Source organism: Anguilla rostrata, chromosome 17 (assembly GCF_018555375.3).
Source record: "Anguilla rostrata isolate EN2019 chromosome 17, ASM1855537v3, whole genome shotgun sequence".
Classification (NCBI taxonomy): Eukaryota; Metazoa; Chordata; class Actinopteri; order Anguilliformes; family Anguillidae; genus Anguilla; species Anguilla rostrata.
In genome coordinates, this window is record NC_057949.1 from 17,066,878 (window position 1) to 17,080,403 (window position 13,526).

The 13,526-nt window shown below is 37.9% G+C and overlaps 1 long non-coding RNA gene across 4 annotated transcripts; it reads left to right on the plus strand.

Moving 5' to 3' along the window:
- The first annotated feature begins 919 nt into the window (after positions 1 to 919).
- Positions 920 to 9,609, plus strand: LOC135243639 (uncharacterized). Of its 4 annotated transcripts, XR_010326714.1 has the most exons (7): positions 920 to 1,768; positions 2,181 to 2,276; positions 2,451 to 2,564; positions 3,170 to 3,488; positions 3,770 to 3,888; positions 7,091 to 7,199; positions 7,481 to 9,609. It is a non-coding gene; the product is annotated as an uncharacterized LOC135243639 (long non-coding RNA). The 4 variants fall into 4 exon arrangements; XR_010326711.1 differs by having other exon boundaries at positions 921 to 1,768; positions 3,170 to 3,888; XR_010326712.1 differs by having other exon boundaries at positions 921 to 1,768; positions 2,451 to 2,544; positions 3,170 to 3,888.
- The last annotated feature ends 3,917 nt before the right edge of the window (positions 9,610 to 13,526 follow it).

The window sequence follows — 13,526 nt, forward strand, 5'->3', positions numbered from 1 at the left end:
AGATAAAAACTGAATTTGAAATTAAGAATGTGTCATTTCTGATTTTTTTTTTAAACTATTCATTGTAGACATTTAAATAGTTTATCTAAAATTCAATGTCCCTCATCTTCTGACAATTTTTTCAGAACTACAAATTCTGTCATGATCCGTAATCTATTCACAACCTCCATCTAGTCAGTGGTAATGTTGTCATTTTCAGTGTGTGGTTGTTTGCCTTTTGAATTTTTAATACAGAATTTTATATCCAGGCTAGCACATAAGAGAAATATCTCATGTATGTACCCAGCCTCAGATATTTATATTATATAAACTGCAAGGCCACTTTAAAATATTTTGTAACGTTATGATCACTAGCAATAGATAAGTCACATGGTCTGTATTTATGTAGTTTCATATCTCAGCTCAACCACTTCATGTACTTTTAACATGTCTTAATGGCATCAGACACAGCTGAGGTACAACAAATAAAGTAACTGATCAGTATAATAAAGTAACTTGGTGTTCCTTGTTTCTGTTACATTCAGATAGTTAAGCTACAATTTATTATCCTAATGTCCAGCCCCTTGTTTGGATTTGAGGGAGCTACTTTGCTATAAAGGTTGAACTGTAGAACAATCATTATTATTAATAGTGTGTTCTGAGAATGTGTTTTGTGAATGCGTGTTAATGGGTGTGAATGACAGTAATGGAGTGAATGAGAGTGTGGAGTTCGGGGAAGAGCTTTGCCAACTCTGATAACCCAAACAATGTTGCTCAATCAGTTTCTGAGTGATGTAAACGCTTAAACCTTTGAAAGAGTTGTTGGCAGTGAAAACTTCGCTCAACTCGTAATGGAAACTCGTCTGTCAAGTTCATTAAAGCGTCGAAGCTCAAGTAGAACCGGTTTAATTTATACGTATGCGATCAGATAGGCTACGTAATCATTCAATCGGGCCAATGTGAATCGGACGCTTCACGCTTGGGGAAAATTCAAGATGGCGTCTCTTTATTTCGTTTAGCAGTGGCATAGAACGTGGAGTTAACAGAGTTTAGTGAGCGCTGGTCATCGCATCACATCATGCGCAGTATTAGCTGCCTACCAGAAATAAGAAAGTCCTACGCCCTGATAAATAGGCTACTCTACGCAAGGAACACAAACGCCAACTCAGATTCAGGACATATGCGAGCTCTTTACTTACAAACAATACATCCGTTTACCGGCTTCTTTTTGCCCTGCCTACGGTTATATACTGCTAATTCACAAGATGGCAACCTATGCTAATGCTTTCTATTTTTTTCTAAAGCAGTTTATATGGGAATTATTACTTTTTCGTGTGTAGTTGTTTGTTAAAGATCATTTACCATTAGCAGCTCTAACATATGCACGTGGAATGGCGCCAGACGTTTGCGTCTCGTTACAAAGTTTGGAGTAGCCTACGCATTTTGCTACAAAAGAACGGAGAAATACCCCTTGCATTGCTCGTTGAGTAGGCTAGTTGTACGCGTTTCTTGTGTAGAGTAACAGGCCTAAAGCGTCTCGAAATGTCGATTGGATGAATTTTGAGAAATCTGTCACGAAGTTGAGGCTCTTAAAGATATAGTAAGACTGATTTGATCTGGCTATTGACTGCACATTACAAAATGAAGACGCAACTTTACTGCCTCCAGTCTGCTTTCAAAAACCAAGGCAGAAAAGTAATTTTGTTGGAGGATTGCAATGCCAGCTCCACTGCTACAGCGGATACAGAATTACTTTAGTCTCCAAAGTGCCTGAATAGAAGGCCTCAAGGTGAAGATTCTGATGTCTTGAAAGGCTTGATAGTGCAGGAAATGAAGACAGAACAAGATCTGTGTCTCATATAAAATGCTGCAGACAAAATTTGTTCTGTGCTGATAGGAAATTGTCAAGGACAGCTCAACAGTGAGGGAATTCCTTGACCGTTACTTGGCTGCATTTGTGGTTGGAGTTCCAAGAAAAATGATTTAAGGTCCTCTGTATGTAACATCTATTTTAATCCTACACTGCCAGCTTCCTAGTAGCTGAGAGTTTGCTGCGTTTGACCAACATTTTGTGTGAAAATTGTGTGTTAAAGATTCAGATTGGCTGTTGTGTTCCATTGCTGCTTGTTAGGCAGTGGAACCATGCACAGGTCTACGAATGTGGACGTGAGGAATAGTTTTTTTGTTTTTGTTTTTTTGAGATGGATCCACATGCACAGCATCTGACGGCCTTGTACAACAGAAGGTAGACAACAACTGGAAAGATAACAGAAGCTGTGACATCACAAGACCAGCAGGTACGATTTCAGGGCATCTTGTTTTGTCAACGGCCAGATGTCCACATAAATAATTCTAAAGCCCTCTGCTCAACCCGGCTTGGGTTTTTACAAACCTGCCCTGTAAGTATTGATTTAAACATTACTGATTAGTTGTTTTTTAAGTTGTTTTTTTTTTCTTTTCTTTCTTTTTAGGCTATTCCTGTTATATATATTGCTACATCTAAGGAGAAACCAGACAAAGATGATGCAGCTGTTGCCTGTTGACCTGCTTTCAGCTGTGGAGGAGGTCCAGTCAGCTTTTTTTCTGTAGGGTCATGTGGTAACCGAATTGGCAAGCCTACTCCCATGGGCTCTTCCACACATGTGAATTAATTCATAAAATCCTACTCAAGAATGACAGTTGGGGAAACTTGCACCAAACCTGCAATCTGAAAAATGATTTGCTGATGCAAGAGTAATTTCTATTCCCAGCTTATATTGCTATTTTTTTATTTTTAATAAAGCTTGTTAAGTGGGCACATGGGTTCTGTGCTAGATTAATACTCTTCACCAGAGAACATGCTCCTACACATTGATATCCTTGTTCCTTTGGCCATTGCATGGAGCCAACACCAGAATAATTTATAAACCATTTGAGATTGTTATTGTTAACATATAACATGGTCTGTAGATTAATTTGAGTTTATGAAAAACTGTTATAAACTGTGTAGGTAATACTTTGCATTGGGGTAAGCTTCTTGGCTGCGGATGCAACATTTATATTTGCGAGGACATTTTTTGTTTAAGGCATATTATGTTGTTTCATGTTGAAGTGAAAAATTCTCAAAGCTGTTTGCTTTGAGTTATGTCTTATCTCATTGTAAATGGTCAGTAGCCTTGTGTTAATTTTGTTTTTATCTAATTTTTCGCAGGACTGTTACAAAAATGCCATCTAGGTGTGAGTTGGTGGTCAATCTCTAGTGCTACAAATGCAGTGCAGATGGTTACTATGGCTACTTGGAGGCCATTTGGATTTGGATTGGATTAGCCCTGTACCTTCCTCAGGGAAGTAGATTTTTTTTTTTTTTTTTGAAGGAAAAAAATGGATTTAGTTTTTAAACCCAGTTGTTGTTTTTTTGCCATAACCGTTTACTTCTGGGGACATAAAAGGCTGAAGTATACGTTGACTAACTCAAGTTAGTGAAGAAATGTCAAGTTTAATTATGTCATATTTCCTAGGTTATTTGCATGGTGAGTGGGAAGAGTGTAACATCTAATTATTTTACGGTGTTTGTGTAATCGAGAGGGAATATGATGTAGAAGTAATCTAAACTAGAAACTGAAGTCTGAGGAGTCCAACCCGAAAAGACTGCTTAGATTATTTTTTCACGGGTATCCACAAGTCTTTTGAGACAAAATTCAGGTCTGTTAGTAAAAATTAGTCATTGAATTGTACTCTTGAGATGCCTATGTGTGGCTGAATGTATTGAGTAAATTAAGGGAATTCCCATTCTGACACCCTTTCCTCTCAGTGGTCTGCACTGTAGAGCTTTTCCACCGATTGACATGATAGCCACAGCAGTACCTGCAGCAGCATCCCTTAGGAAGATATTTAAATTGGAGCTGCACACGCTTCAGATGCACTAGACCGGTAAGTGTTCCAGGAATGAATGAAATGAATGAATGAAAATGTGTTTGAAGACATTTGTCATGAAAAATGTCCATAATTCTCTTGGTTTTAGATCTTTTAGATCTCTTGGTTTTAGAAGTATGGGGAGCTTTTGAAAGTTGTTACATGAATAAAACATTAAAAAAGAAAGGAATCATTTTTTCCAGAAAGGAATTGTTTGTAGCTTGATGTAGGAGGCCTGTTGTCTATAACACACTTGGTTTTTGATCTGCATGTTGTATGGGTGGGTCTTTTTCGCATACCTTCCAATATCCCAAATAAAACTAGCTTCCACTCCCACAGACTCACCTCAAACTGTGTCACCTACTTTTGGTTAGGACGGAAGTTCCACAAAACAAACAATATGCCTGGGGACTGAGCTTGGTTGTGGTTGTAGTGCCATTTGTTTCTTTGTGTGCTTGTGTGTTCTTACAATGCATGCTGGTTTCTTTGCTGTTTGTTTGTTAAAACGAGGCCATTTACGATAACCGCCTCTTGGTCTCTCCTGCTAGTGGTGTGGGATTATTAAGAATTGAGACTGAACAATGTTTCTATCCTGAGGAACACGATATATTGATTTGCTGGTGGAACTGAAAAGTATATCAGTAAAATGCTGAAGAGGAACTTGATTGTCTACAAAAGGCAATAGCTTTGCTGTTCTGCTCTCCCTTGTGCTACAGTACTGTCTTAATTCATACACTCAGATTACAGTGGAATAATGGAAGCTATATGGTGCATGTGGCTTATCTAGAAAATGACAGCCATAGGTTATAACTTTCATCAATATGAAAATAATTCCAAGTGTATATCCTGTGCCTGTGCTACAGACTAAAGAAACATTCACTTCCTGTGGCTGTGCTGCGCACTAAAGCAAAGTGCACTTCCTGTGGCTGTGCTGCACACTAAATCAAACCGCACTTCCTGTGGCTGTATTTCCAAGTACTAAATATGACAATTTTATTTCGGATTATGTTAATTTATCAGATTACCTTTGCTTCCCTAAAATTGCAGACTGTATATTAAAAGAGCTGTAATTCCAGCATGGATAATTTGGTGCACTTGACTACTTATTAGCAACTCAACAAGATCTCTAGCTGTGAATAAAATGTGCTTTGCTGGGGTTATATTGAAACCTGCAGGATGGTAGATCTCCAAGAACAGGGTTAGTTACCACTGGTGTAGGGAAACTTTCTGCAAATACAAGCTATAGCCTAGAACACAGATCCTGGAGGGCTGCAGTGACTGCTGGTTTTCAGGGTGATCTCTGCTGCAGTGGTTCATTTAAGTCATTGACTGGCTGAAGAATCCACACATCTTGTTCTCAATGCCTTAATTGGCAGCTGATTGAGAGGGAAGGAAACCACAAAAGTCTGCAGACACTTCGGCCCCCTGGGAATTCAGTTTGACATCCCTGGCCTGCACATTGATAATCTGCACTGTGTAATTGGGCTTCTGCAACAGTTCAGACACAGCTGTCCCACTGTGGTGGGGTGGGCTTAACTTAGCCTGGGTTCCTTGGGTTGTCTCGGCACATAAACCCACTAGCTTTGCATCAGGCACTTATTAATTACCATTGGTTTCCAATGAGAGATGCTCTTCTGCGATGCTCCCTCAATCTGCGTTGGCTCTTCTGTAATATGCTGTGGGAAGGAGCGCATGGTACTGCAGTGCTGCCTGTACATCTGCGGTTGCCAAGGGTTGACAGGAGAGCATAGACTGATAGCCATTTCCCAAAATTGGGGGAAAAATATACAGCCCGGTCTGTCTTCTCTGCTTTCTTTCAGATGTGCTCTATTTAAATAAATGTCAAATTGTTTCTTTTTTAGGACCCTGAACAGTCTGGTATTGAGACTGGATACTGTACAGAGATGGCCCTGGCTGCTTTGGGGTGTCAGATACTTCCCTCTATTCACTTCGTTAGATTTTCTTTTGGCCTCTTGGATTACTTTTAAATGGAATATCTAACCCACCTGAAGAGGCTGTATCTCAGTTACCACATGCTAGCAACAGGAGTTCACCAGGGTGCTTGGCCAGCTTCTGTTCTCCTCTTGCACAGAGTCAGTTAGATCTCATGCTTATTCCTGCCACTGTTGAGCAGATGAGTCTCTCCCTCCCTTTCCCTCCCCCCGTTCCTCCCCTTTTAATTTGTACAATTATGTAGGGTCTGATGAACCCCTTTGTGATCATTAGTGGTTCTGTTTGGTTGCTACTTAAGTATTTAATGCATCTAGGCTTGTAGCCTTCTCTCTCTTTTTCATTTTGGCATTCAAAGCCATTTGGTGCACTCTGCAGATCAGTGAGGTAAATTCCATCCATTGTATGCTGACTGCACTACCAACTTGCATAAAGCAATGTGATTAATAAAAAAACTGCATCTTTGTTATATTACTTTTATAAATGGCCCTCTTAACAGGACCAATTCTCCAAAGAAGTGCACATTTCCCTTTATTCACTAAAATCTCCCCTTAATGCTTTATGATCTCTTTGTAAATTAAATTAAATTAAATTGTTGCTCCCTATTTACATTAATGGAGTTCTTTAGGGAGTTATTAGAATGATAGACGGTACATTTTATGTTGACCTTTTCCACCAAGAGCGTTTTTGGATAAAATAGTACAGACTGAAAATGCTTCCCATCCTGTAAAGTAAACCTACAGTCTTAAAATTGGCCAAATGTTAAAATGGATAAATAAGAGTATTTTCTTTAGCATTTCAGCAGTAAGTTCTAGCTGTTTGAATTCAGCTCCAGTTTATGTCACATTATTAGTTAGATCTAGATTGTGGCCTCAAAAAGAAACGCATAAAGAGATTTTTCTGAATAGATTCAGAGGCAAGAATGATGTGTGTGTCCTGGTGGCTGAAATATATCCCAAAATTTATTTTTTTAAAAATTCTAATTAATTACATTATTTTCCTGTGACTGAATGGGAACGAATAGAAGATGTTCCTGAACCGTACTGGAGACGGCGTTAGAGAAAAAGGCAGCATCATCGCGCGGATAAATTTGATATTCTCACTTTGAGCCTGTGCCTGTGCAGAGCCCCATCTCACCCGTTTTTTCAAGCAGGCTTTGCCTTGCTGCTGGACGCTTCTGATCTGTGTGAAGGGGCCCTTTCTTCACCCCGTCCTGTCCCTCTCCCGTCTCTCACTGTCATTTCCACTTGACAAGGGGCCTGTGTTTCAGGTCAACGGGTCCCTGGCGGTGGAAAAACAGCGTTTCGCAGATGGGTCCCTCATGCGGGAGCGAGCCAGGACCCCTTACCCAGAACATTAAAACATGCACCGGAGATGGGGTAGGGGGGTGATAAAATGCATCTGCACCATTCCCAGACCCCTGGCCAATTCATTGAAGGTTATGTGCCTTGTGTGGCTGCACATCAGATCCTGTTGGGCTGTTTATCTAGCAATCTTTGGCTGTATCAAGGGGGTAAGAATGCAGATACCACAGGGAAATAAATTCTGCGGTACAATAGTTATCAAAGACTTTCTGTGTGTTTTAAATTTGTAGCTGTATTTATTAATTAGCTCTTATTTACACAGGGTAAGTTGACTGAATGCACATGCTCTTTTGCAGGAGCGCTCTGTGAATGGTGAATGCCCCCCCTGGAGTACCTGGGGGAAACCCACGCAAGCACAGGGAGAAACATGCAAACTCTGCAGAGAAAGGCCCTGTCTGGGATGTGAATCCAGGAACTTCTTGCTATGAAGTGACAGAGTGCTATCCACTGCTCCACCATGCAGAGTTTTCTTTTTTTGACCATGTTTGCACGAGCGAGTACGTCACAACTCTACCAATTCGTGTGGCATCTAGAATCCTGCTTTCCCTGACTTTATCATCCAGTATAATAAGGTGTCCATGTGGACCTTCCTGGCGGTAGCCTCTTGTAGGCTGTAAATCCGCCGCTGCTGGACAGCAGGGTTACTGCCCTCCCCACGCACATTGACACAGGAAGTCGTAACCCGCTGCCTGGCTGTGCACCCCTCGACCGGCCAATAAATCGCAGGAGAGGGTCCGCCCCCCGTTTGCGATCACCTGCTCGGCCTGCCCGCTCAGCTTTAATTAAGACTGAGCGAGGGGGGGGTGGAGTTGGACGGGGCGTGGGGGCGTAACGAGATCCCCGGCTAATCAGTGACTTATCTGGCCGATCGGCACACGGGGGAGAGCAACTGAGACGGTGCTGAGGTCACGCCGCGAGCAGGCTCTGGAAATGGAACCGCGGGACGGCCTTTCCGCTCGTTAAAAGCCACGGTCGAATGCCTACGAGAAGCCGTCCGGCCACGGAGGCCGGGGTGATCGGAGTCCTCCTAACGGTGAATCCGAAAGTCTGCACTGGGGCCGGCCGACTGGTACAGGAGAATATTCCTGAGATGTCCCGCATACAGCTCAATGCTCCCAAGTGAAATTTATCTGCTGCACAGCACAGATACAGACCTGCCCGGTTGACCATATAACTGCATAGGGTGTCCTCCTTTTTGTACTTTATTTATAGCATTGAATCCACAAGGACAGTATAATGATCAACGTATCCACATTAGTGTCACTGTAAATGTGTTCAATTTCCACATGTAGTCCCTGTATAGACTACAACAGATAAAAGTACAGATAATGTATAATCAAATTGAGGGGGAGGGGGATAGGTACATATTCTGAATGTCATATTTTTTACATACATATTTCATGTTTTAACCAAGAACAGGTCTAGCAATTCGTGCAAGCATTTTTGGGTGTGTGGTTGGTGAAATGGTTTGCTGTTGCTGATTTTATTTGCGTTTCTGCTTGCAGATTGTGTGGGAAAGCCAACCCTAATTTGGCACACCTGAATCTACTAATTAGCAGCTCAACAAGATATCTAGCTGTTGAATGAGGTGTGCTTTATTAGGGTTGGAGTGAAAACATACAGGATGGTAGATCCCCAGGAACAGAGCTGGTTACCACTGGCATAGACACACACTCTTCTCTGCATTCCTTTCTGTATTTCATTGAACTCACTGGCCTACTCCTTTGCTGGAGAGTGCTGTCTTTCACATTGTCCTACAAGTTTCACTGTGTCATTGAAAGATGTGACAAACTAACGATTTTCCAAAATGTGCAGAAAGATCACCGCAGTTATTAAAACACACAATGTGCAAAAGTCCAAATGTCCATTATACTTTTTATTTTTTGGTAGCTTTTGCATATGACATACTTAGATCATAGATGAGAAGTTATCTTACGTTGATACATTTTATTACAGGAGCAGAAGTACTTAGATCATAGATGAGAAGTTATCTTACGTTGATACATTTTATTACAGGAGCAGAAGTACTCAAATACATTTGTATGAATAGGAAAGGTTTTACTTCAGAGCGACACCTGTGACTCCTCCCTGTCCGGGTCCTATAAGCTCACATGACAATTCAGGGCTGCAATATATCCTATACATCATATAGCTACAGTATGTCTTACAAATCACATATACTTCTATATATATCGTATATTTCAATATATCAGCACGTTGATTCCCTTTAACTGGAGCACACACAGAACACACCCAGCTCAGAGATCCCTGAGGTGCATTGCCATTTTAGGCCAGCTGGATCTTCTCCTCGCTATGCTAATGACGTCCGCACGGTATTTGGTCTCTCCCATCCGCCCCCCTCCCCCTCCCCCCCTTTGCCCCATGCAATGGACAGCGGAATGTAAACACGGGAGCCCGCCTGACGTGGGGGTGGGGGTGGGGGGGGGGACATGTGGCAGGACGGGCTGACAGAGAAGAGGATGGTTCCAGCGCCTTCCTGCCTGCCTTCCACGCCGGTCTCCACATCTGCTTTGAGTGAAATGGCAGAGCAGCGCACATGGCAGTGATCTCTGAGGAGACGGCGGCGCTGGCTTTCGTGCGTGACGCGGCTGCGGTTTGGCTCGGGACAGAGGGCTGCCTTTGGCGGGAGCCCCAGCGCTTGGTGAAGGAGCTGCTTGCGTGGTGGTCTGCTCTCGACTCCTGCGTCGTGTTTAAATGCATGTGTATATTTACGTGTATTCACAGTATTTAGGAGACATTCTCAACAAAGGAGCACTTACAGAATACTGCATGCAATCAGATTAGATGATTACCAGCATGGATACAAAATTATTTTATTTGAAACGATGCATCCTTGTCAGAAAGAATTTTGTCACACTGAAGGGGAAACTATAAATACAGTCCATGATGAAAGATCATGAGTCAAGTCAGCAAGTTCAAATATCCACAAGCCATACAGATTCCATTGTGAAATCATGTGGAACAGCTTCTGTTCGTCACTTTCATTTGAGCATCATGTTTATGTAGCAAACATTGTGAAATTAATGAATAAAGATTTGTTAGATGAAAAAAATGTTTCAGTAGAAAATAGCAAAATACATAAGAATATATGGTAAATATATCCTATGAGTGGACAAGATTGATAAAAATGGTAAATGTAAAATGTAGCCTAATCTTGTGATACACATGGATAAGAAATTGTGTATCTGTAACTACTGACAAGAAATTAATGGATTTACTCTAACCGTGTATGAAGAAATTTATGATGAGAAGTGTTTCTGTGTAAAATTGCAAAAAACGTAATGTACATGGATTAAAATGTTTATGATGAAATTTGTGGAGCAAAATGTTTTCACTGGAATATCACAAACTACATAAGACTAGTCTCATGTCCATGGATTGGAAAAAATGCAAAAAAAATAAAAATAAAAATTTTAATAAAAATGCATAGGAAATTATGTTTATATAACAAGCATGAGGACAATAATGAATACAAATTTGTTTTAAGAAGTTTATTATGAAAAATGTGTCTTTGGAATATCGCAAAATACAGGAGACTATAGGCTTATGTCCATGGATTGGAAAAAATGAAAAAAAAGAATAATTTCCTTGTTATAATAAAAATGCATAGGGAATTATGGGTATACATAGTGAATAAAATTTTGTTTTCAGAAATGTAGTACAAAAAATTAATATCTGCAGAAAATCTCAAAATACATAATACATGGAAAAAATGCAAAAAAAATTAAATGGCCTTGTTTTAATAAAAATGCATAGGAAATTATGTTTAAGTAACAGTCATGGTGATATTAAAGAATTAAAATGTTCATAATGAAATTTGTGGAGGAAAATGTTTTTCACTGGAATATTGCAAAATACATAAGACTATAGGCTTATGTCCATGGATTGGAAAAAATGAAAAAATAATAATAATTTCCTTGTTTAATAAAAATGCATAGGAAATTACTGTGTAGTAACATGCATGGGGAAAATAGTGAATTAAAATGTATTTCCAGAAATTTATTAAGAAAAATGAATTTCTGCAGAAAATCTCAAAATACATAAGACTATAGGCTTATGTCCATGAAGTGGACAAATGCAAAAAAAATTAAATGCCTTGTTTTAATAAAAATGCATAGGAAATTATGTTTAAGTAACAGTCATGGGATATTAATGGATAAAATGTTCATTGAAATTTGTGGAAAACATGTTCTTTCAGAATAATTGCAAAATACATAAGACTATAGGCTTATGTCCATGAATGGAAAAATGAAAAAAATAAATTCCTTGTTTTAATAAAAGCATAGGAAATATTTAGTAAACATGCATGGTGAAGATAGTGCAAAAATTTGTTCAGAAATGTTAAAAAATGATTTGCAGAATCTCAAATACATAAGACTATAGGTATCATGATGGAAAATGAAAAAATTAATGGCCTTGTTTTAATAAAAATGCATAGGAATTATTGTTAATAACAGTATGGTGAAAATGGATTAAAATGTTATATGAAATTTGTGGAGAAAATGTTTTTCACTGGAATATTGCAAAATACTATAAGACTAGGCTTATGTCCATGGATTGGAAAAAATGAAAAAAAATAATAATTCCTTGTTTAATAAAAATGCATAGGAAATTAGTGTATAACATGCATGGGAAAATAGTGAATAAAATTTATTTCAGAAATTTATTAAAAAAAATGATTTCTGCAGAAATCTGCAAAATACATAAGACTATAGCTTATGTCCATGAGTGGAAAAATGAAAAAAATTAAATCCTTGTTTTAATAAAAATGCATAGGAATTATGTATAACATCAGGGAATAAGAATAAAATGTATTTCAGAAATTATTGAAAAAGATTTTCTGCAGAAATCTCAAATACATAAGACTATAGGCTATGCCTAAGTGGAAAAATGCAAAAAATTAAATGGCCTTGTTTTAATAAAAATGCATAGGAAATATGTTTAAGTAACAGTCATGGTGATATTAATGGATTAAAATGTTCATATGAAATTTGTGGAGGAAAATGTACGTATTTCTGCAGAAAATCTCAAAATACATAAGACTATAGGCTTATGCCCATAAAGTGGACAATATGCAAAAAAATTTAAATAGCCTTGTTTTAATACAAATGCATAGGAAATTATGTTTAAGTAACAGTCATGGTGATATTAATGGATTAAAATGTTCATAATGAAATTTGTGGAGGAAAATGTTTTTCACTGGAATATTGCAAAATACATAAGACTATAGGCTTATGTCCATGGATTGGAAAAAATGAAAAAATAATAATAATTTCCTTGTTATAATAAAAATGCATAGGAAATTACGTGTATATAACATGCATGGGGAAAATAGTGAATAAAAATTTATTTCCAGAAATGTATTACAAAAAAATGAATTTCTGCAGAAAATCTCAAAATACATAAGACTATAGGCTTATGCCCATAAAGTGGACAATATGCAAAAAAAATTAAAATCCCTTGTTTTAATAAAAATGCATAGGAAATTATGTTCATGTAACAAGCAGGGGACAAATAATGAATACAAATGTATTTTCAGAAATTTATTATGAAAAACGTATTTCTGCAGAAAATCTCTAAATACATAAGACTATAGGCTTATGTCCGTGAAGTGGACAAAATGCAAAAAAATTCAAATAGCCTTGTTTTAATAAAAATGCATAGGAAATTATGTTTAAGTAACAGTCATGGTGATATTAATGGATTAAAATGTTCATAATGAAATTTGTGGAGGAAAATGTTTTTCACTGGAATATTGCAAAATACATAAGACTATAGGCTTATGTCCATGGATTGGAAAAAATGAAAAAATAATAATAATTTCCTTGTTTTAATAAAAATGCATAGGAAATTACTTGTGTATAACATGCATGGGGAAAATAGTGAATAAAAATTTATTTCCAGAAATTTATTACAAAAAAATGAATTTCTGCAGAAAATCTCAAAATACATAAGACTATAGGCTTATGTCCATGAAGTGGACAAAATGCAAAAAAATTTAAATGGCCTTGTTTTAATAAAAATGCATAGGAAATTATGTTTAAGTAACAGTCATGGGGATATTAATGGATTAAAATGTTCATAATGAAATTTGTGGAGGAAAATGTTTTTCACTGGAATATTGCAAAATACATAAGACTATAGGCTTATGTCCATGGATTGGAAAAAATGAAAAAATAATAATAATTTCCTTGTTATAATAAAAATGCATAGGAAATTACGTGTATATAACATGCATGGGGAAAATAGTGAATAAAAATGTATTTTCAGAAATTTATTATGAAAAACGTATTTCTGCAGAAAATCTCAAAATACATAAGA